Source organism: Sinohyriopsis cumingii, chromosome 4 (genome assembly GCF_028554795.1).
Source record: "Sinohyriopsis cumingii isolate HCF-2022 chromosome 4, ASM2855479v2, whole genome shotgun sequence".
In the NCBI taxonomy this organism is placed as follows: Eukaryota; Metazoa; Mollusca; class Bivalvia; order Unionida; family Unionidae; genus Sinohyriopsis; species Sinohyriopsis cumingii.
In genome coordinates, this window is record NC_142964.1 from 94594728 (window position 1) to 94619671 (window position 24944).

General features: G+C 34.4%; 1 protein-coding gene across 1 annotated transcript in view; it reads left to right on the forward strand.

The window, feature by feature from the left end:
• LOC149801701 (uncharacterized) overlaps positions 1-24944 on the forward strand; it is a 94243-nt gene that overhangs the window by 17491 nt on the left and 51808 nt on the right. Inside the window, exon 3 of the mRNA XM_089955971.1 lies at positions 24398-24881. The gene's annotated coding sequence lies outside the window, so the exon portion shown is untranslated. The remainder of the gene's footprint in view (positions 1-24397; positions 24882-24944) is intronic.

Sequence of the window (24944 nt, forward strand, 5' to 3'; positions counted from 1 at the left end):
GTCTACATGGAACTGCAGCAGAGTATCGTCAGGATTTATTCAGGTCTTTTTCAACTCAGTACCAGTTGTGATCAGTGCCACTTGGAAACCTTCAAGCACCAAAACCAAGAACAGAGCAATTTGAAAAATGCATTCCAATACTCTGGTACAGTTCTGTGGAACATGAGCTTCCACTATATGTAAAATTTGTTGAAAATATACAGTATTTAAGAAGAGATATCATAATTATGTACATGTTTCACATAGATAATGGAATTTAGCATTTTATTACTAAACACATTAAAATGAACAATAATTACTATTATCTCTCATATAATGCACATTATTACACTCTTCTTAAGAGGGCCTCAAGGAAGAATAGTCCTTGACTAAATGAGTCACCCACTGTAAATAAATTATGATTATTACACTGGACAACAAATTTTTACAAAAGTCATGTTACTGAAATAAAATTAGTCAATTCTTATCAATTTTTATGTGCTGAACACGAATATGACAGTCAAATTGCAAAATTGGCTCTAGTTTTTTTGTAATCTGCAAGAAATTAATGTTTACATAACGAAATGCATTCCAATAGTAAAAGGTCAACTGTAATAGCCTACCTATAAAAAATCAAGTCATTGACTACATCTTAGATTTCTTCGCCTGTCTCTTGTACAGCTGTTCGGGAGCATCTCTGAGGAGTGTCCAGCAGTAGTCAGCCAGCATTGTAGTGGACCATTTTCCCTGGTATCTTTGTTCCATTGTTGCGATATCTTGATGAAAACGTTCGCCGTGTTCATCACTAACAATACCACAGTTGCTAGGAAAGAAATCCAAATGGGAATGAAGGAAGTGAATCTTTAGAGACATATTGCAGCCAAGTTTCTTATACTTCATCAACATGTCTTCTACTAGTTCCTTATAGTTTTCTGCCCTAACATTTCCGAGGAAGTTTGTAGAAACTAGGCGAAAAGCATTCCATGCTTGTTTCGCGTCACCTTCCAGCAAGTTGTTGAACCGGTCATCTTTGAAAAGCTCTCGAATCTGAGGACCCACAAAAACTCCCTCTTTAATCTTTGCTTCGCTGAGTCGAGGGAATTTTTCATGCAGGTATCGGAATGCTGGCAAAGTCCGGTCAATGGCTTTCACGAAGTTCTTCATCAAACCTAGTTTGATGTGAAGGGGTGGTAGCAAGATTTTCTGAGCCTCAACCAGAGCTGGGTGTTGGATATTCTTCTCTCCAATGGCTACATTCTGCCTGTGAGTCCATTCCTTCCTCATGTAGTGCATTTCCCTTGCTCGGCTATCCCACTCGCATAAGAAACACGTGTATTTTGTATATCCTTGCTGCAGTCCCATTAAAAGGGCAACTACCTTCAAATCACCACAGAGGTGCCAGCTGTACTTGTTATACTCAATGGAATTCAGTAGCTGCCTTAAGTTATCGTATGTCTCTTTCACGTGGACAGCATACGCTACTGGAATAGATGGAAGAATGTTTCCATTGTGCAAAAGCACAGCCTTGAGACTCAGTTTCGAAGAGTCCACAAATAGTCTCCATTCTTGTGGGTCATGAGTGATTTTTAAAGCATTCATGAGGCCCTCAATATCGGAACAGAATATCAGATTACTTTCCTTTCTGAAGAAAGGCTCCAATTGCTGGTGGCGCTTTCGATATGCAGTAATTGTGACATCTTCTTCTAGAAGATTCCATTGTTGGAGTCTTGATCCTAGCAATTCTGCCTTGTTCTTTGATAAGTCCAAATCACGAATCAGGTCATTTAGTTCTTCCTGTGTTATTCTGTGTGGGGTTGATGATGCACCACAGTGAAAATCTGGATCACTGCATGCTGATGGACCAGGAGAAGAACAGGTCGACTCACCTTTGTCTTCGTCAGATGAATCAAGAGAATATTCTGCTGGAGGTTCTGGAATAGGAAGTCCCTCACCATGTGGAACTGGTCTCAATGCAGACGGAATGTTTGGGTAGACTATTCTCGACTTCTTTCGCTTCGTTATTCCGCCGGAAAGAGGAGGAACCAAGCAGAAGTAACAGTCATTTAGGTGGTTGCTTGGCTCTCTCCACACCATTGGGACTGCAAACGGCATTGATGACCTTTTGCAATTCAACCACTGTGAAAGCTGTGTTGTACATGTAGCACAGCATATATGCGGAGCCCAAGGCTTGTCTTGGTCACCAACCTTGCATCCGAAGTAAAGATGATATGCCTTCTTCACTTGAGAATTGATACTTTTCTTCTGGTTGGCAAATGTCACTTCCCCACAAATATAGCAAAAATTGTCCGTGGTATTAACACACTTTCGAGGCATTACTGTTCTTTATTGTACGTAAATGGATAAAAAAATAAGTTTTATGTAACAGTAGCTTGAACTGTCTCGCACAACGTCTAAAATATTTTAAATGCTGAACCTATCTGATTGGGCTTTATATAGTACACTGCTTACGTCAGCTTCAGCAGCCGCCTGGCATTAGTATAATAGGCCTACACATGTATAGTACACTGCTGACGTCAACTTACTTCAGCAGCCGCATGGCATTAGTATTGCATTGCATCAGAAAATGATGCAATCAACTGTGGATGATGTGAGCATGATGGTATTATGCAATGTTACATCATTATTCCGGATGTTGCTGCAGTCCTACTGGAGAAATTTACACAGTGAAACATAGAAAATGAGGTATATGAATATCTTCAAAACGAGAGCCAATACAAATTTTTCACGGTTATATTCGTGTTCGGCACACCAAAATACTACAGATTAGGGCCTTTTCAAGTCAGTAATGATTTCACTGTTGACCAGTGTTATTATTATTATTATTATTATTATTATGTATTATGGGATGAGCAAGATTTACAAATATTAAAGAGGTAATTTTATATATAATTAGCTGAGCTTCTTGCCACATGAGATGCTGTATTTCTCACCAACTTTAATGAAACTTATAACAGACTAGGATCATCAAGATGTAGATTTTTGTTGTGAGTGAGACCTATGTACTGGATTGGTTTTGAGTATTTTTACCACTCTAGAAACTGTATTTTTGATAGGATATTGAACAGACTCAGTCAATATGCCTATGCTCTCAAGATCTTGGTTAAGCGGGATTATGACTGAAATTTTTGCATATTAATGATACTATTTTGTATCTGATTGGCTGAACTTGTGAGCACTCTAGCAACCATGTTTCTGTTCAGATTTTGGTCAGACTTGGTAAATAGTCTTGTATTATCAAGACGTTGAATGAGTTTGATTATGAAGGAAATGTATACTAATTAATTTAATTTATGTATTTAAAAAATTGTTCTTCACATCATGGTATTTAATATTATCAAATAATAATGTTTTTAAAAGGAAATAACAATATAGTACTAATTTCATGTTCTTTCCTTTCAACCCATATTGCCATACAGCTAATTGACCAATTCATGTACAGTGGTTTTAATTTTGGTCTCAGAGCCCATTATAAAATGGTACCATGTTATGTACAGACCTGTGTTATATACAGACCTGTGTTATATACAGACCTGTGTTAAAATGAGTTAGAGCTTTAATGTTACTCTCACAAAAGGTGAACAACTGTAATTGTAATCAAAACTTTAAAAAATAATGGCAGCTTAATGAATTGATTCCTGTGGAAATTGTTTTGAAGTTTTTGAATTAGCTACTTAGGATACCCTACATTTTAATTTGCTATTTAAAATTTGACAGTTGCCAAATAACAGACTTTCCAAGCCATCTGAAAAAGCCATAAGCCCTTAGATTTAAATGAGAATGTCACGAGGGAGACATTTAAAAAATTTAAGATAAATCCATTAGAACTGCAGCAACAAAATATTTAGTCTTCTTCCCAGTAAATGTAAAAAGCTGGTCTGGTATCTATTTCATATTAAGTACCCAAAATATTAGATAGAAATATTCTCATCATATGATGCCAGACAGGTTGCTTTTTATTTCCCAGAGCTGGTGTGTAATATGAAAAATATTGTGTAGTCTGAGCCTTCTTTTGTCAAGAGGATTATCAATTTTGAAATTTGGAACTACCGGTCAAAGTTGCTGTTAAAATGATCTGGAAAACATTTGAGTGTCATGTTTTGTTAATTAGATCTATAATAGGTCCAGCATAGATTGATTGACCATCATTTAAGAGTTTAACAGGAATCCCCCTCCCCCCCATTCATTTTCTAAATATAAAGTTTATCAGTTGATTACACTTTCTCATAATTAACCAACTTAAATTCAAAAACTCTGTCCATGTTACTATAGCTTTCCCAAATATGCAACATTGTTCTGTCCCCTTAAAAGCAATTTCAACACAGATGAAAGAAACTATAATTTGTTGACCTGCATACAATCTATACTTGCTATTAAGTCAAGTCAAACTGCAAACAAGAAAGATCCTTATCTGCCATAGCAGAATGTGCCTGCAGATCAGGATCTCTGCTGTTTATTCTATGTACTACTTCTAACAAACTGCATAGATCCAGACCTGCTGGCACATTATGCAATGGCAGATCTGGGTCTGTGCAGTTTGCAGTTGGTCTTCTTATAAGTGAGTATATATGGTATTTCCCAGTCGAGTTTTCTCCAGCTACATTGTAGCACAGGTGCCGCCAGTGGACTTCATTATCAATGTCACATGTTTTACCTTGTTTGTTCTGCTTAGCTGTTCAAATGAAAACAGATTCTGTTGGTTTTTGTAATATCATTTGAAAAGGGTATTTTTTTGCTTTGATAACCATCAATAGTATTGATTATTGGACTTCTGGTCTTGCTACTTAGAACTGCTGGTACAAAGGATAACCTGGAACATATGAACACAATACGTCTCTCCATGATACTAGGCAAAATTCTTTTATACAAAGCAAAATGAATAAAAGAGGAAGAGTAAAAACCTACCTTCCCATTATTTTGTAAAGGTCTTTACCAATAAAACAAAAATGAACAGACAACCAATGGAAAGACCAATTTGGTACAAATGCCATCCTAACACAAAATCCAACCATACACATAATATATCATATCACATAGCAAACATAGGACAGTAAGGGAACCTTGTGGCAAAAAGTCGCTAGAGAGAAGAGTGAGGAAACCTGCCTAATACATTTGCATCTAGTAGGGAGTATGAATCCCTTAATCTCATTGAACAGGGAATGTTGGGGAACCAGACCAGGTACCCCGACTAGTACTGATATTAAGTAGAAAACCCCAAATTGTAAAACTAAGTTTTTAAGTCAAAATTCTTTTTATATATTTTAAGATTTTTCAAAGATACAATGCTACAAACCTTTGGGGCACACACCAACATAAACAAGCCATTATCTTTTTGGACACATGGGGGTGACTCCTCAAAGGCTACCAGTTTATATAGCTGAGAACTTACGAGGAGCTGACATGTCAGGAACGTGTGTTCACTATATGCAGATTTTGTTTTTTGCTAAGATTTCACACTTGTTGGAGAGTTACATCATCCTTGAACAGTTGGTAAAGTTCTTGTTTTTTGGTGAATTGTAACCAATGCCAAATTATTTGAACCTGATTTGCTTTGCAACATTGATGCTATAGGCATATATTTCAGTAGTGTACATTGATCTGATGATTTCATCGATGTGAAAGAAAGGTTCACTGTTTCCAAGTTTCATTGATTGGAAGGGTCACCAATTTGAATGAGGGACTCAGTGGTCCTAAGGTTCAGTTTTATGAAGGTGTCTCGGTCTGAAAGAAAAGTTCAATGTTCTGAAGATTCAGTGCTCTGAAGGTGCATCAATTCAAAAGTTCTTTGGTCTGTAAGAAAGGTTAAATTGTCCAAGGTGCCATTTGCTCAAAGATTCAAGTAGAATTAAAGAATGAAAATATTGACTATTTTAACCAATTAACCTATTTTCAAATACCTTTGGACTTGTGAAACCCTTAACAAATATTTTTTGTCTAATGAACCTTCAGACCAATTAACCCCTTGTAAGGACATTTCAGAATTACAAACCTTTGAACTTGTGAACCTTTCAACCATTTCATTTGAAGTAATGAACCCTTCAGACTATTGATTGTATTATTTTCTATTCACTGTCAACATTTTTAGGCATACACCTTCCATCAGAGTCACTTTTAGATTTGGAGCTTTACTGTTGTCAATCACAGAGATGCAAAAACACTCATCCTTTCATGAGGAATTTGTCCATTGATCAGACAAAAAAGAATGCTCTCGAGTCCAACCTAATCTGTCATCAAACTCTAACATATGTTATCAAGAATTAGAGGTGTGTTTTGGATAGCTCCATTCATCCCAATTTAGCATGCCAAACAGAGCAGGGTTGTTCACTGACTTCTCTTGAAAATAATTAAATCAATAACAAAGTAGAGGTGATTTATGGATAATACAACAAGGACTGCCAATGGAAAATGACACAAATCAAAGTTTGTATGAAAGGATCCATGGTTTGGATGTATACAAATGATAGGCTACATGCAATTCAGCACATTGAAGGAGTACAAACATCAGATGGAAATTTATCAGGATGAATGTTATTTATAGCAGGTGAGTTCATAATTTTTCTGGATGGTTATTTCATTTCATTTAAAAAAACATCGTATCATCACAAAAGATGGCACAAATTTGATGTTCAAGCCATGCATACATTCTGTCAGATTTCAAGTGAACTTTTAAATATTTGATTTACATTAACAACCATAATGATATCCAGAAAACATTTTCAAGTGAACAACAATTCACTCATTGACCTACTATGTTGATGCAAGAAATGTGGTCTCATATTTTAATTTTTGTTCTTTCACTAGCCCAGCAGTGATTTTGACTTGATCTAGCTAGTTGGGCTAGATAATTGTTGTCCTCTGCTGTGTAAAATGGACACTTAAGGGACTTTCAAAATGTTGTCATTTATAAACAGGTGTACCTTTTTGTAGACTCTATGTAGGTATATAGTAAAGAAATGGGTTTATCAATGTTGTTGATCATGAGGTGTCCTTTATATTGGAGGTGTACACTATGTGAGGTTGCATTGTACAAGTATATAATTTGCAGAATTGTCAATGAGCAAAATTTGTACATTTTGCATAAAAAATATACTCCATTTACCTGATTTATTAAAGCTTAATGAAGCTAAAATATTACTGCTAACAGTGATTGAATGACAGGAAAAAAATAAATTCATATTGCACAAGTATAACTTAATTTTAATTCAAGGTGAACATATTTTACATAAGAAAAAATCATCAATAAAAGTTGTTAAATGCTATCTCTTCATTAGTTGGGATTTTGTCCTTTCAGCATTAAATTTGTAAAAATGTGATGGAAGATGAAATATGAAATCTCCATACATATAATTTCCACTTATTATTAGAACTTGGAAAAATTGTCAGTTTTAAAACTGTTCTATAAGTTGCATGATATTTATGATGTGGAGACAACATCTGTTTATATTTTTTAATAATGGATCTTTATAACATCTGATGTATTTGTAAAAGAATTGAGTCAACTTGTTTTTTGATGGAAATATGCATGGATGGCACTGATGTAAATGCCAATGGAAAGCATTATTTCGCATGAATGACACCAGTGTTAATGACAATGGAAAGCTTTATTTTGCATCAAGGTCACTGGTATTAATGCCAATTGAAAGCTTTATTTTGCATCAAGGTCACTGGTATTAATGCCAATTGAAAGTTTTATTTTGCATGGATGGCACTGATGTTAATGCCAATTTATTTTGCATCAATGTCACTCAGGTGTTAATGCCAGTGGAAAGCTTTATTCTGCATCAAGGTCACTGGTATTAATGCCAATTGAAAGCTTTATTTTGCATCAAGGTCACTGATATTAATGCCAATTGAAAGCTTTATTTTGCATGGATGGCACTGATGTAAATGCCAGTGGAAAGCATTATTTTGCATCAAGGTCACTTGTGTTAATGCCAATGGAAAGCTTTTTATTGCATCAATATCACTCAGGTGTTATTGCCAATGGAAAGCTTTATTTTGTGTCAATGTCACTGGTGTTCATGCCAGTGGAAAGCTTTATTTTTGCATCAATGTCACTGGTGTTAATGTCAATGGAAAGCTTTATTCTGCATCAAGGTCACTCATGTTAATGCCAATGGAAAGCTTTTTATTGCATCAATGTCACTCAGGTGTTAATGACAATGGAAAGCTTTATTTTGCATGGATGGCACTGATGTAAATGCCAGTGGAAAGCATTATTTTGCATCAAGGTCACTGTTGTTAATGCCAATGGAAAGCTTTTTATTGCATCAATATCACTCAGGTGTTATTGCCAATGGAAAGCTTTATTTTGTGTCAATGTCACTGGTGTTCATGCCAATGGAAAGCTTTATTTTTGCATCAATGTCACTGGTGTTAATGTCAATGGAAAGCTTTATTCTGCATCAAGGTCACTCATGTTAATGCCAATGGAAAGCTTTTTATTGCATCAATGTCACTCAGGTGTTAATGCCGATGGAAAGCTTTATTTTGCATCAATGTCACTGGTGTTCATGCCAATGGAAAGCTTTATTTTGCATCAAGGTCACTGTTGTTAATGCCAATGGAAAGCTTTATTTTGCTTCAATGTCACTGGTGTTAATGCCATTTGGAAAGCTTTATTTATTTTGCATCAAGGTCACTTGTGTTCATGCCAATGGAAAGCATTATTTTGCATGAATGTAACTGGTGTTAATGCCGATGGAAAGCTTTATTTTGCATCAATGTCACTGGTGTTCATGCCAACAGAAAACTTTATTTTTTGTCCTTTTTTTGTCCATTAATCCATAAAAGTTATAATGAAATTGTACACTTTATGTTTCCTTAAACAGAAGTTTTGTTTTTTTTTAAATTGAAAATATTGAAAGTTTTGTACTTAAAAATGATTGAAATAAGAAATATTTTTTCACTAGTTATTTATACAACTGATAAAATAATGAATAAAAATCAATGAAAAGTTGCAAAAATACAGTGAATTGCATCATTGTAGTTTACAAAGAGTTTTGTTGAACTTCAATGATTTCGATCAATATATGGTAGTAACAAGAACTCTGCAATTTATGGAGAACTACAGCATAAAATTCCTGTGTTTTAATGACAAATTTCTGGTAAGATGCAGAATATCTTTTACATTTACCGGTGTCAATACCATATTGGGCATAATATCTACATATACCTTGTTAAGATGGTACATCCATCTTTTATTTCAACTCTCATAATAACAATAATTATTATGACTGCATATAACTGTTTGCTGGCATGTTATGTGGCACCGGGAAGTGAATGCTAAAACCTGTCTAGAACATTGTCATTTTTTGTTGAATTTACTATGGTACCATGCATGGTTGCTTGTTGCAAGCTAAATTTTGGTGTTAAATCAAGGTCCAAAAAAGATCTTTATATCTTTTTTATGCTGGGAGAGAAAATGCACCTCCATATCATGAGCTCCTAGCCAAAGGGAGGTAATTTGTTTAGGCTGAACATACACACAATGGGGCCATTATTTTTACATTGCTGGTGTGTGTTGTATGTGTTTGTTATGATTAAATTCAGCCCAATGAAAGTTACCCAAATAATAATGTTTGAAGCACATAGTGCAAATATTACATTGAATATGTTACTTTATCCAACTACAAATATTGTAGATCCAGCTCTACAATCATACAATGTACCAGCTAAACAGGGTGTACGTTGTTCACTGTCAGTATGCATAAATCAAATGAATATTATAAACACAAATCTGTATTATGTCCCTTGTGTGACAGCTGATCTGATTCTATACTATTCACTTTAGGAAGTCATGAATCAAATGACACTGATCTGTCAGTCCATTATGTGATGGCAGATCGAAATCTTCACTGTTCCCATTTGTATGAGTTTTGTACTCAGAAAATATTGTATTAGGTTTATGAAATATTTTCATGGTGACTACTACTTTGACATGTGACAGCTGTTTAACATCGTACTGTTTTTTGGTTTATATTGATGGTTAGATGTTAGTGATTACCTGGTTTAATTAAAAGGTGAGAGGGAGACAGAAATAGAAACTTTTTAGAGTAAGGAAATTTGTAATGATTAATCTTTGAACAGATAACATGCGACTTGTACATTTTTCTGTAAATTTTATGGAATTTTTACTGCATGTTGACAGGCAAGGCAATGACATATTATTTTGCTGATTCCTCTTTAAATAGGGATATATTTAACTTAATTCCAGCTTTTGCTGTTATGTTTAGTAGTGACACACACATACAGTGTGTGTGTGTGTGTGTGTGTGTGTGTGTGTGTGTGTGTGTGTGTGTGTGTGTGTGTGTGTGTGTGTGTGTGTGTGTGCATGCGTGCGTGTGTGTGAATTGCACTGATTTATAAAGTCCATGACCTCCCAATCTCAAACATCACCATGGGATGCCTCCCAGAGTGTGCCCATTAGTAGCCTCTTATGGCATGCAGAATAGTCAGTCTCCCTAAATCCACATGCATACCCATATACCCCCTACATACACATGTTTATTGACAGGGATGCCCCATAATTCTCATACATATACATGTTTATTGACATGGATACCCCATATTTCTCATACATATGCATGTTTATTCACAGGGATGCCCTAAATACCCCCTACATATACATGTTTATTCACAGGGATACCCCATATTTCCCATATGTATACATGTGTATTCACAGGGATCCCACATATTTCCTATAGATATACATGTGTATTCTCAGAATTACCCCATCTTTCCCATGCATATACATGTGTATTCACAGGGATATCCCATATATATTCAAGTGTACTCACTGGGATGCCAGTATCCCATAGACCCCCAATGTCTAAATATTTATTCACAGGATACTCCATATTTCCCATATACATACATGTGTATTCACAGGGATACCCCATCTTTCCCATACATATACATGTGTATTCACAGCATGGAATTTCAGCTGTTTACTATTATTGCATGTGTACAAATAATAGGAAACTAACAATTTGATGTGATTTCAATTCATTTTTGTTTATTGTTAAAGTTTGTTTGTTATTTCCAATTACTGGCCATTGACATCCTAAATGATGTCATGTCCATTATGAAGGTGATGATGCTATTTTTTTATTCAGGTAGAGTTTTCAAATGTACTCTGAAAATAAATTCCCTAAAATGGAAGGGAGAAGGCAGACCCTTGGAATCAATCAATCAATTGATCAATCAATCAATCAATCAATCAATCAATCAATCAATCAATCAATCAATCAATCAATCAATCAATCAATCTGTCAGCATGGAAGTTATTAAGTGCTATATTCTATAAATATGCTAAACTTACTCTATATGCTACTTTCAAATAATCCCTTTGAAGCCAGTCATGTGTACCTACCATATGTACTCATTTTTAAGTCAAGTCAAACTGCAAACAACAAAGATCCAGCTCTGCCATAGCATAATGTGTCTAAAGATCAGGGTCTATGTTGTTAGTTCTACTGATTATTCCTAACAAACTGCACAAACCCAGATTTTCTGGTGCATTATATGTTGGTAGATCTGGGTATGTGTAGTTTGCAGTTATACTCATCTTAAAAACGAGTACATATGGTTTGTACACAGTGGTTTGAATGAACCAGTCATGATTTCACTTACCATATCACTGGTAATTTTAGTGGTTCTAAATTGACTGCATTTTTTGTTTAGTACACTAACTCTTGTATTTATTTTTGTGTTTCACAATCCATGAGGAGTGAAAGCTTGCTGAGAAGCAATTTTTTTGTGTGTAACCCATACAGTAGCAAGCAGAATTATACCAACAAATGTAATCCAGTATTGTTTACTGCAATATTTAAAATACCTGTGATTCTAAGATAAGATCATGATTAAAAATAATCCATTTCTCGTTTTAAGAAGATTTTACCAATTTTTTGTAAGTAAGTTTTTTTTTCTCAATGATGAATACATTTCTCTACTGTTTAGAAAAATTATACAAGGGGTGCCCCCTTCCCCACCCACATTGTCTAGCATGTCATGGCAGAAATACTGTACATGATGTCATGAAGAATGTGGTTTGTGTAGGAGTGATGGCAGAGCTTTTATTAGACAAGTTTGGGATGCCAAATTAAAGAAAAAAATGTTAGCAAGGAACTCGGTTTGTCAACAAGCTCTTTACATTTGTGTATGTCATGTTCTTAGCGGGGCTTTACCATGTAACAAACACAGTTACAGCATAGTACAGGTAAAGTCAAACTTGTAAAACTGATTTGACATCACTTTCCATCAGGATGTCAGTTCTATACACAAGGGATTAAATTTGTCAGTTGTGACAAGATTAAGTGGGTCGTTTGTTTGGTGACTTTAATTATGCTAGCAAGTTTAAAATAGAAATACCAGTTGTGCCAGGATTACTCAAAGTTAATCCACCACTTTGTAAGGTTGCAGTGTGTCAATAGTCCAAAATATCAAAAGAAACATTCCTTAACTGGATGACAATTTCTTAAGGTTAATAGCAAAGTTTTCAATTATGAACTGCTTGTTAAATATAGCATTTAGTGTTATCATGTAAGTAGGCATTGTTGGATAATCCAGACACAGATTGGTAAATAATTTGGAAATGATAGTACCTATTGAATTATTATTATTTTCCTATTGTTTGGTTTTGTCATAATAACTGTAGTAGCAACATCACAGTCATCTGACATTATGAAGTCATATTCATTTTAATTTTGAAGAAAAAAAATGTCATTTCATTATAATCAAATTTAATAAAGTCATAAAGATCACATGATTGATTTAAAGTTTTGTTGCTTTTTTTTTTGGTTTGTTTTCTTTTAAAGTAGATTTTTATTACTACTAATGTGATGAAAATGTAGTCTTTGATTGCTGTAGAGAAAGAAGTTCACTTTTGGATGCAAATGATTCCTGGTAATGGTTAGAGGGGGTGGGGGTGGAAGGAGGAGCTTGATGAGGGTAGGTGTTACTTATTATGTCCAAATTTTTTTCAAGTTTCGGGGATATTGTGAAACACACCATTGTCTGTTTGTGACTGCTTCCCCTTCTAAACTGCTGGGTGGAAATTCACCAAACTTAGTACATGTACATAGTTTGCCCAAATGGCAACCATGTGTGAGAGGGTATAATGATTTTGTTGCAAACCTCTTTGGATCCAGATGGTGGCATTTCTTATTATCTTTGGACCAAACTTTGTAAATGAATCCTTAGGAGTAGGACATATAATAGGTATGATGCGTTTTAGGCTTTGAACTCTGGGATATATGTTTAATCTGTTTTGGTCATAATGACCTATGGGTCATAGTCCAGAGTGGGGGATATGAGTGTAAATGTATAGGGAGGGGAGCATTAGGTGACATGGGGATCTTCCATGGTAAACCATGGATCTGAAGCATCTATGGTATTTCTCCAGTGGTGACTGTCTGCAAGAGGGTGTGTGCATGTGTGTGTGATTTTTGCTCCTGTGCCTTGGGACATCATAATGGGCATGTAATACAGACAATTCCCAATGGCACCATATCACAGAGTGTGCTTTATTTTTTTCAATTGGTGGGCACCAAAGGTGTCACTCTCCTGGGGAACTGTTTCATCCAGTCCAAACTTGTGATAACCCTGCCTGTACCTGATGTCCATGGGAGGGGTCAAAGGTCAAATATATTTTAAAAAATCAGTTGCAATGACATTTTTAAATAGTTTGGATGAAACTTCATGTTTGTAGTGATAGCAAGAAGACGCAACTTATATATGACTGATTTTGCATTTTGGGTGTAGGGTTACTGTAGGGGTGGGGTGGGGTTTCTGTGGCAGGGTTTAGAAATAAGCAGCACAAACTGGAAGCATGGTGATTGAGAGCCATTCCAGATTTTCTGATATATTATTTAGGTGGTTTGTCAGCCACAGGTTGTTGTGCTCATATCCTTTGAAACAACCTATTTCTGTATGTCAGTCACAGGTTGTTGTGCTCATACCCTTTGCAATAACCTATTTCTGTATGTCAGTCACAGGTTGTTGTGCTCATACCCTTTGCAACAACCTATTTCTGTTTGTCAGCCACAGGTTGTTGTGCTCATATCCTTTGCAACAACCTATTTCTGTATGTCAGTCACAGGTTGTTGTTTTCATATCCTTTGCAATAACCTATTTCTGTATGTCAGTCACAGGTTGTTGTGCTCATATCCTTTGCAGTAACCTATTTCTGTATGTCAGTCACAGGTTGTTGTGCTCATATCCTTTGCAGTAACCTATTTCCATATGTCAGTCACAGGTTGTTGTGCTCAGATCCTTTGCATGGCCTTGAGTGGCCTAGTGGTCTAAAGCACTCTCTGTTACGGATCACTGTCATCTCACCTCTGTCTGCATGGGTTCGAGTCTCGGATTCAGCCAATGTGGATATGTGAGAAAGCTTGCCAGTAGCTTCTCGTGGGTGGGTGGTTCTTTCCTGGATTTTTTCAGGTTCTTCCTCCTCCATTAACACTGGATGCCATGTCGTGTCTATTGTGTACTGAAAAATGGCATTAAACCCCACAACAACAACAACATCAGATCCTTTGCAGTAACCTATTTCTGTATGTCAGTCACAGGTTGTTCTGTTCACATCCTTTGCAATAACCTATTTCTGTATGTCAGCCAGACTCTTACTTTGTAGACACCTATAACTACTGACCAATACTATTGTGCTGCAGTCAGAAAAAAGCTTCATTTGTATTTTATTTCTTAATGACACATTTCTTAACAAGTCTGCTCTGAAAAGTGTTTTGGTAAAGAACAAAGGAACAAAATAGTAAACTGTTTTTGTTGTGTATATTTTATAGACAGCCTCAAGCTAGGGCAGGGTAATTTGACATATTTGAACAGATATGGCCTTAACTGCCATTAAAGAAATCCTTATGATGGCTGATATGAACAAAATCTTAGGAGTAACATATTGACTAAATGTATATGTCAATTATAAACATGTCCTTGTAAGTGAATGAACTAAGCAGAGGAACATAAACATCAAAGACTTTAGTTGATCATGCATACAGCACTGACTCAGACAATCTGCCAATGGTATATGTGGCAAATTTAAGCATGAGTCGCCACTTTCTTGTTTGTGCAACAAGAAAAAAGCATTGAAAATTAGTCTGTGTTGGGTAGTAATAATAGATGCTATGAAACAAGGATCATTTTGATGAGTTCAAATACAAAATACAAAAACAAGGTTAAGTCTTAAAAAGAAGACAAGAAATGAACACTGAGAATCTTATTGAGTCTACAAATTAAAATCCAGGTAACATACGAGAATGATACTCAATGAACTTTGCCACAAGACTGAAACCAAAACATATTTTGCAGTATTTGCAGAGGAAAATAGGTCAGTCAGTAAGTATACAGTTCAAACATCCCTGTAAAGTTGAAACAGGAATCTTTAAGTTCCAAACCATCAAATTTATCAATATGTAGTCAACTGATTTTGTCACATGTTAAAAGTGAGGAAAGGGACATTCCAAGACAGGTGATTGTTTAATACGGTCTGTTTCTTATATATAAAAATAAAGGGTCATGCAAAGGTGCCTGCTGAAGATGGGTGGTGGTAAGAGAGGAGACTATAAAGACAGATTTCACTGTACATAGTGACACATCTTTGCAAAAAAAGAAAGGTTTTGGTTGGGATATGTATTTTTTCTGTAGACAAACATTTTTTAAGATGCGGGATGAATACAGCAACTATTAAGACCAAAGTAGTTGTTACAACTTTAAATTTCAATATTGTATGTACATTTGTTTTAAACGTCTTATTTGCCTAATTTGTATGGTTCATTTTTTGCAATTTTTCAGAAATTATTTAATTTCAATCTGCATGGTTTTGTTTTGCAATTTATAATATGTCACAAACTTTGCCTTTTATTTTTAGCGTAAAAAATTTCCTAATATACAGTATATTTGTAGATATTTGCATTTTTTATATTGGTTGACAAGTTATGCACTCAGGTTCTTTTGTACACTCTTCAATAGTTAACTTTTGTACACTCTTTAATAGTTAACTTTTGTACACTCTTTAATTGTTAACTTTTGTACACTAATAGTTAACTTTTATACACTCTTTAATAGTTAACTTTTGTACACTCTTTAATAGTTAACTTTTGTACAATCTTTAATAGTTTACTTTTGTACACTCTTTAATAGTTAACTTTTGTACACTCTTTAATAGTTAAATTTTGTATACTCTTTAATAATTATTTGAACAAGAAAGTTAATTTCCTATTCTTAGGTACCTGAAATTTGCTTGGTTATTATATGATGCCCTATATACCAAATATTCAAAAATGTAGTATAATTATACATTTTATGGATTTGATGTGAATGAGACAATTATTGGGTACAATCAATTACACACCCTACAGTGTGGGTTTAGGTTTGCACGGGTAAATTAACATACCTTATATACTCACTTATAAATCAAGTCAAACTGTAAGCAATTAAGATCCTGGTCTGCCATAGCATAATGCACCTGCAGATCTGGGTATATTTTGTTTGTTTTAGTGACTACTCCTTATAAACTGCATAGACCCAGATCTGCCAGCACATTATGTGACAGGAGATCTCGGTCTGTGCAGTTTGCAGTTGGACTCAACTTATAAGCAAGTATATATGGTAATTTACAATGCTATCATTCTGTTCTCACTTAAGGAGTTTTTTTTGGTGTGCAAATCTGAGGCAGATAAGAAATATAATGTTATTGATGTCACCCCCAATTCATTGCTTTTTTGTTGTTTTTAAAATCAAATAAAAGTATAAGCAACAGTGTACAGGATATTAACATCACATACAAATTGTTTAATTTTAGCTAACAACTAATACTACAATATATGAAATAAACTCAGTAACATTGGTAAACAAATTTTTCAAAATTTAATGGAATCCATGATACCTGTATTTGTTTTCAGAGGACAGCATAATAGTGAGGAACTTCATAGTGAGGAATCTCTGTATCTGACAGCATTCAATGGTTCTGCTTAGCTCAGCATGAATCAATTATTTATTTGGTTTTGGAACATGGATGAAAAACTTTAATGACTCAAAACTTAAATTAGTAAATCGGAGGGGAGGGGCCTATAGCACTATGGTTGTTCGAAATTATTCTGTATTATAAATATTGAAACAGTTCAACTTTATTTTATAACTATCATGTGTAGTAGACTTCATTAAAGCTCTTTTTATAAAAACCCAAGATCAAGCCCCAGTATTCATACAACTATCTAAACAAGAGACTCCAGTTAAAGCCCAATGTCCCAAAACTTTGACAACCTATAACTCAAGTTAAATTAAGCTCAGTGTTGCAAACCATTGGACAAGTTATAACTCAAGCTAAAGCTTGGTGTGCCAAACCATTGGACAAGTTATAACTTAGGTTAAAGCTTGGTGTACCAAACCATTGGACAAGTTATAACTCAAGTTAAAGCTCGGTGTGCCAAACCATTGAACACATTATAACTCAGATTAAAGCTTGGTGTGCCAAACCATTGGACAAGTTATAACTCAAATTAAGGCTCAGAGTGCCAAAACTTTGACAAGCTATAACTTTAATAAGAAGAAACCTTGAATATAGAACTGTCAAATTTTTGGTAACTTGTGTCTCTCTACTAGATAATCAAATTTCTCACATAATCACATACTAAATAATGTACCTCATATTGAAGGGGTGGGGATCACTGTAAAGGGTTAATTTGAGGGTTACGGGTGGGAACTCATTCAAAGACATTCTGGATTCTGTGATTGTGGTACATCAAGACATTCCAGACTATTGGAATTCATTCAGAACATTATACTTTTGGACCTGTGATAAGACATTTAGGATTATTTTGGATTTAATTCACAGCACTATAAATTAAACTTAAATTTTTACTTTGTAACTTAGAAAAATAAATTATTTGTTGACTTTGCAAAACTTGTTGACAGCTTGAAGGTCAAGGTTACAAGAATCCACATACAGTCAACCTTTTTTATTGTCCATGCTCTCCAGAAGCAGCCATCCCCCAAGTACTACTGAACATGGGGTTAGTATATAATGTGTGATTCACAGTCCTCTTGTTAACAAAAAAAAATATTGGTGTTTTAATTTCACAAACATCTACATTCAACTATTGTTCTAAAGATAATCGTTGAAAGGCCATAAATGAAGGCCAATGTCATTGGAAATTTAAAAAATAAACTATTTTTAACTCTAAATGAATACAAGGAACTGAGATCAATTTCTGTAAACATCAGTATGGAAAACAATATGTTTATGTCATAGTTTATGTAAATTTCACTAATAGTTGTTTGTTCAGCCTTTAACATATTCCAAACTGGTCTCATGTTTGTTTCATCAGTGTACTACAGAATTTGGAAAACAGAGAAAAGTAGGACAGTCTATTGATTTTGTTAGGAGCATGTGGTCTTGTTATGATGAATTGGATGAGTAAGTAATTGCATTAATTGATCTGATGATTTACAAGCACTCTTAAAGATCATTGTATTTGTTCAGCCTTGAGATAATCTAGAGGATAATCTGTGTACAAGTGATAATTAAAGTTTCCAGGTACATTTTGTGAGACATGATAAAACAGCGATTGTGATTTCAACATATAAATGATAGCTTGTTATTTCTATACAATTTCACATGATAAAACAGCGATTGTGATTTCAACATATAAATGATAGCTTGTTATTTCTATACAATTTCACATGATAAAACAGCGATTGTGATTTCAACATATAAATGATAGCTTGTTATTTCTATACAATTTCACATGATAAAACAGCGATTGTGATTTCAACATATAAATGATAGCTTGTTATTTCTATACAATTTCACAAAAAAAAGTGTAAATGAATACAACAGCAGATGGAAAATAGGTGCACATGGTATTTCCTCTAATTTTTGAAGCAAATTTAAACATGAAATTAAAAAAAGTCCTTAAGCATAATTTTTATTTCCTCGTGATTATTTTGTTCCCTATGAATGACTGGAGGACTTTAATATATTTACAGTTATAAAGTTTGCTACTGCTTTTCTTTCTTCTGTCTTTTCTTTCTATCTTCAACCATCATGTAAAATATTATTATTGTGTTATTTGCATGTTTTATGATTGCAAAAACATTAATTTAATTTAATTTTTTCTCTATCCCGAAACATGCAAAAATATCTCATCAAAGTGACAAATCCAAGCCCAAGAAATCAAACCCACACATGATATTAGGTTAAACTTTGTCACAAATCATAAATCCAAGTCAAAGCAACCAAGCCCATATGTAAATGATATTAGACTATTCTGATCATGCCACCATTATTAGAACTTTATATTAGGCTATCCCAACCATGCCACCATTATTAGAACCTTATATTGGGCTACTCTGACCATGCCACCATTATTAGAACCTTATATTGGGCTATTCTGACCATGCCACCATTATTAGAACCTTATATTTGGCTATTATGACCATGCCACCATTATTAGAACCTTAAATTAGGATATTATGACCATGCCACCATTATTAGAACCTTATATTAGGCTACTCTGACCATGCCACCATTATTAGAACCTTATATTAGGCTATTCCAACCATGCCACCATTATTAGAACCTTATATTGGGCTACTCTGACCATGCCACCATTATTAGAACCTTATATTCGGCTATTCTGACCATGCCACCATTATTAGAACCTTATATTAGGCTATTCCAACCATGCCACCATTATTAGAACCTTATATTGGGCTACTCTGACCATGCCACCATTATTAGAACCTTATATTCGGCTATTCTGACCATGCCACCATTATTAGAACCTTATATTAGGCTATTCCAACCATGCCACCATTATTAGAACCTTATATTGGGCTACTCTGACCATGCCACCATTATTAGAACCTTATATTCGGCTATTCTGACCATGCCACCATTATTAGAACCTTATATTAGGCTATTATGACCATGCCACCATTATTAGAACCTTATATTAAGCTATTCTGACCATGCCACCATTATTAGAACCTTATATTAGGCTATTATGACCATGCCACCATTATTAGAACCATATATTAGGCTATTTCACACAGCAAAGTAATCATACGTTATGCTTATGTTAATGAACAGAAGTTAATACTACTTGCCTAAATTTGCCTATTTTATTTAAATCCACCAGAAAATGCAAGGATATTGAAAAACAAAACTTCTGTCATGAAGAAAAAGAATTGGTCATGTTTTAATCTCTTATCATTATCTACAAGAATCCCATGGAAATCTACATAAATATAGCTTAGATTGTTTGTTGACTTTATCATTAAATAGAAACAAAATGAAAATAGATGTTTAAGATAAATCCAGATTGTACTTTTCCACATAGTAAAAATAGTATTTTACATTGATTATGGGAGTAGAAGTTCTTTCCTAAATATTACTGATAGAACCGATGAACCATCCCGTTTTTGTGCAGTCCAGTATATCATGTATGAATGGTGAGTCACATACCATAGCCACACTCCTTACAAGAAGGTGAAGGTTACAACAAGGAAAAGTGTGACTATGACATTTGTTCTTGTCTGGAGGAGATGGTAGCCTTTATACCATTGAAGATATTTTAATGAAACTTAACCATGACTAGACATTGTGTCAAATGCCATTTGCAAGAGAAACTATGAATCAGTCACACCTTGTGAAGACAACTTGCCTTATAAAATTTAACAAATAATTTATTTCCCTAGAAAAACAAGTTAAAAATGAAAAAATGAACTTATGGTTTTACGAATCAGATCCAAAAATAATCCAAGAATTAAGAAAAAGAAGTCTTAGAAACAAAAAGTCCTAACGAAACTGAGTTCAAGTCCTGATGATACCCAAAATGGCGATGACATATATTGTGGTCAGCATTGTACTGATGTGTCAACAATTCTTTGTTGAATCACAGAAAATAATATTACAATTTGAATTCTGGATAAATTTCAATAAATGTCTTTATTCAAGAAATAATTTAGAGCACTAGTATTTCCAGAGAAAATAATCACTTTTCTTTAAAATAATTTGAAGAAAATAAAATAATTAGCTCAAAAACTGGTCACAACATTAAACACCTGGATGTCTTCAGTGTTAAGGCAAGTATATCTATTATTTCTCAGAACATTAGTAATAAATCTAACTACAACACAAAACAGATGCACAGATGTGGGTCAGTCCTCTGGAAAAACCTAATTGATACATGTTATTTAACATGTAGCCCAAGTTTGGCCTTGATGCTACTTTATGAATCTTATGCTGAGAAAGAAAAACTTGTTTACTACAAACTATCACTGGCTCTGAATCAAGGTCAGGAACTAGGTCAGCATTAGAAACAATGTTTCTATAAAGTTCTTTGCTTCAAAAATATTTTTTAAAAATCAGTCAGAACTGAACTCTGTAAATAAAGTTACATTACAATAGCAAGTAATGGAATAAAAAAAATTAAAATTTACAAACAAACAATTAAATTAAATCAAATATAAATTAAATCAAATATACATAACACTCCTACAGATATTTTGATGAAATTTGACCAAGATATACATCATATCATACTAAAGTCAAGTCTCCCATTCAAAGGTCAAGGTCGTTAGTAGGGAAAAGGTCTGGAGTATGCATGTAATGTTCCATTCACTGTGCTCTTGTTTACAATTTCTATACACGTATATCTGCTGGAAAAAATGTCAGCAACTTACAGATCTCTTTTGGGGTAGGTGGATAAATTATCTAATGTCTCAATGTAAATATTGTGCGGAAAAAATTCCAACTGTTGTAATAGTCACATGGATTCACTTTCACCATCATCCATCAGAAACAACAACAATTGCTAAACATATGTCCCTTGATAATGTGATATGGTGACTATTGAAAACCCTGATAGTTGAACAGAATCTTTTCAGATTATTGTTGTGACTCCAACGACCATTGGTCTATCCTTAATACCAAAAGTGGTAACTTGCAGATATGAACCCTTTGAGGTGATGTGAGCACTAGGGTATGAGCTCACCTTAACCATTGAATATCCTGTAAAAGTTTGTTCCCTTGATTATCTGTCTGTACTAGGGAGATGCAGAAACTTAACTGATAATTCCTTTAATGAGGTTTAGCCATGTCTGTGGTTATAATGCGATTTAGCCATGTCTTTGGTTATAATGAGATTTAGCCATGTCTGTGGTTATAATGAGGTTTAGCCATGTCTGTGGTTATAATGAAGTTTAGCCATGTCTATGGTAATAACGAGATTTAGCCATGTCTGTGGTTATAATGAGGTTTAGCCATGTCTATTGTTATAATGAGTTTTAGCCATGTTTATGGTTATAATGAGGTTTATCCATGTCTGTGGTTATAATGAGGTATATCCATGTCTGGTTATAATGAGATTTAGCCATGTCTATAGTAATAATGAGGTTTAGCCATGTCTATGGTTATAATGAGATTTAGCTATGTCTATGGTAATAATGAGGTTTAGCCATGTTTATGGTTATAATGAGGTTTAGCCATGTCTGTGGTTATAATGAGGTTTATCCATGTCTGGTTATAATGAGATATAGCCATGTCTATGGTAATAATGAGTTTTATCCATGTCTGTGGTTATAATGAGGTTTAGCCATGTCTATGGTAATAATGAGGTTTAGCCATGTCTATGGTTATAATGAGATTTAGCCATGTCTGTGGTAATAATGAGGTTTAGCCATGTCTCTGGTTATAATGAGATTTAGCCATGTCTATGGTAATAATGAGGTTTAGCCATGTCTATGGTCATAATGAGGTTTAGCCATGTCTATGGTTATAATGAGATTTAGCCATGTCTGTGGTAATAATGAGGTTTAGCCATGTCTATGGTTATAATGAGATTTAGCCATGTCTATGGTAATGATGAGGTTTAGCCATGTCTATGGTTTTAATGAGGTTTAGCCATGTCTATGGTCATAATGAGGTTTAGCCATGTCTATGGTAATAATGAGGTTTAGCCATGTCTATGGTCATAATGAGGTTTAGCCATGTCTATGGTTATAATGAGATTTAGCCATGTCTGTGGTAATAATGAGGTTTAGCCATGTCTATGGTTATAATGAGATTTAGCCATGTCTATGGTAATGATGAGGTTTAGCCATGTCTATGGTTTTAATGAGGTTTAGCCATGTCTATGGTCATAATGAGGTTTAGCCATGTCTATGGTAATAATGAGGTTTAGCCATGTCTATGGTCATAATGAGGTTTAGCCATGTCTATGGTTATAATGAGATTTAGCCATGTCTGTGGTAATAATGAGGTTTAGCCATGTCTATGGTTATAATGAGATTTAGCCATGTCTATGGTAATGATGAGGTTTAGCCATGTCTATGGTTTTAATGAGGTTTAGCCATGTCTATGGTCATAATGAGGTTTAGCCATGTCTATGGTAATAATGAGGTTTAGCCATGTCTATGGTCATAATGAGGTTTAGCCATGTCTATGGTTATAATGAGATTTAGCCATGTCTGTGGTAATAATGAGGTTTAGCCATGTCTATGGTTATAATGAGATTTAGCCATGTCTATGGTAATGATGAGGTTTAGCCATGTCTATGGTTTTAATGAGGTTTAGCCATGTCTCTGGTTATAATGAGATTTAGCCATGTCTATGGTAATAATGAGGTTTAGCCATGTCTATGGTCATAATGAGGTTTAGCCATGTCTATGGTTATAATGAGATTTAGCCATGTCTGTGGTAATAATGAGGTTTAGCCATGTCTATGGTTATAATGAGATTTAGCCATGTCTATGGTAATGATGGGGTTTAGCCATGTCTATGGTTTTAATGAGGTTTAGCCATGTCTATGGTCATAATGAGGTTTAGCCATGTCTATGGTAATAATGAGGTTTAGCCATGTCTATGGTCATAATGAGGTTTAGCCATGTCTATGGTTATAATGAGATTTAGCCATGTCTGTGGTAATAATGAGGTTTAGCCATGTCTATGGTTATAATGAGATTTAGCCATGTCTATGGTAATGATGAGGTTTAGCCATGTCTATGGTTTTAATGAGGTTTAGCCATGTCTATGGTCATAATGAGGTTTAGCCATGTCTATGGTAATAATGAGGTTTAGCCATGTCTATGGTTATAATGAGGTTTAGCCATGTCTATGGTTATAATGAGGTTTAGCCATGTCTATGGTCATAATGAGGTTTAGCCATGTCTATGGTTACAAAAACATATTTATTTGTATATCTTGAACTGATTTTTGAGAAAATTATTTTTTTATTCATCTAGATTTTTTGATTGTATACACAAGGATTATCGTTGTTTGGATTTTAGTTCAATTGCAAAAAGGAAATGTTGATAATAATGCTGTTCAAATATTTATGCCCAAATTTATACATATGTATTAACTATCTTTGTTTTTCAGGTACTGGGACATGGAGTTTTTCATGAATCTTCATTTCATTCTTACTTGATAAAACAATGACATTCTGTGGTGTCAGAGCAATATGGATGAATAATTCCTGCAATATTATTCTAGCCATAGGAAATTGTAATTTTGAGAACAAGGTCACAACAATCAGTCAATCAATCAATCAATCAATCAAATGGATTTAAATGGAACAGTCATTGCAAGAACACAATTGTGTAATGAATAGGAAGATATAGGTGTTTTCAATAATTAAGTAGCAAAATGACTTTGGAACTAATTATTAAGAAATCGTGGAGGACAACATTAATTCACCCAGAAGAAACAAACTTACAATTTAGATACTTGGTGTACAGTTGGTATCACTGTGGTTGTTAATACTGTTCTCAACTGTGTCATATAAGAAGAAAAAGAAATGTCAGAAAGGATCACTGTGGAAGAAATCAGCCTGTATCGATGTGGCTCCAACATTGATCTGGAGGTTAGTATACATGAAAAATAACATTGTAAGATTTTTTCCCGTCACTCAGCTAGTTAAAGGTGC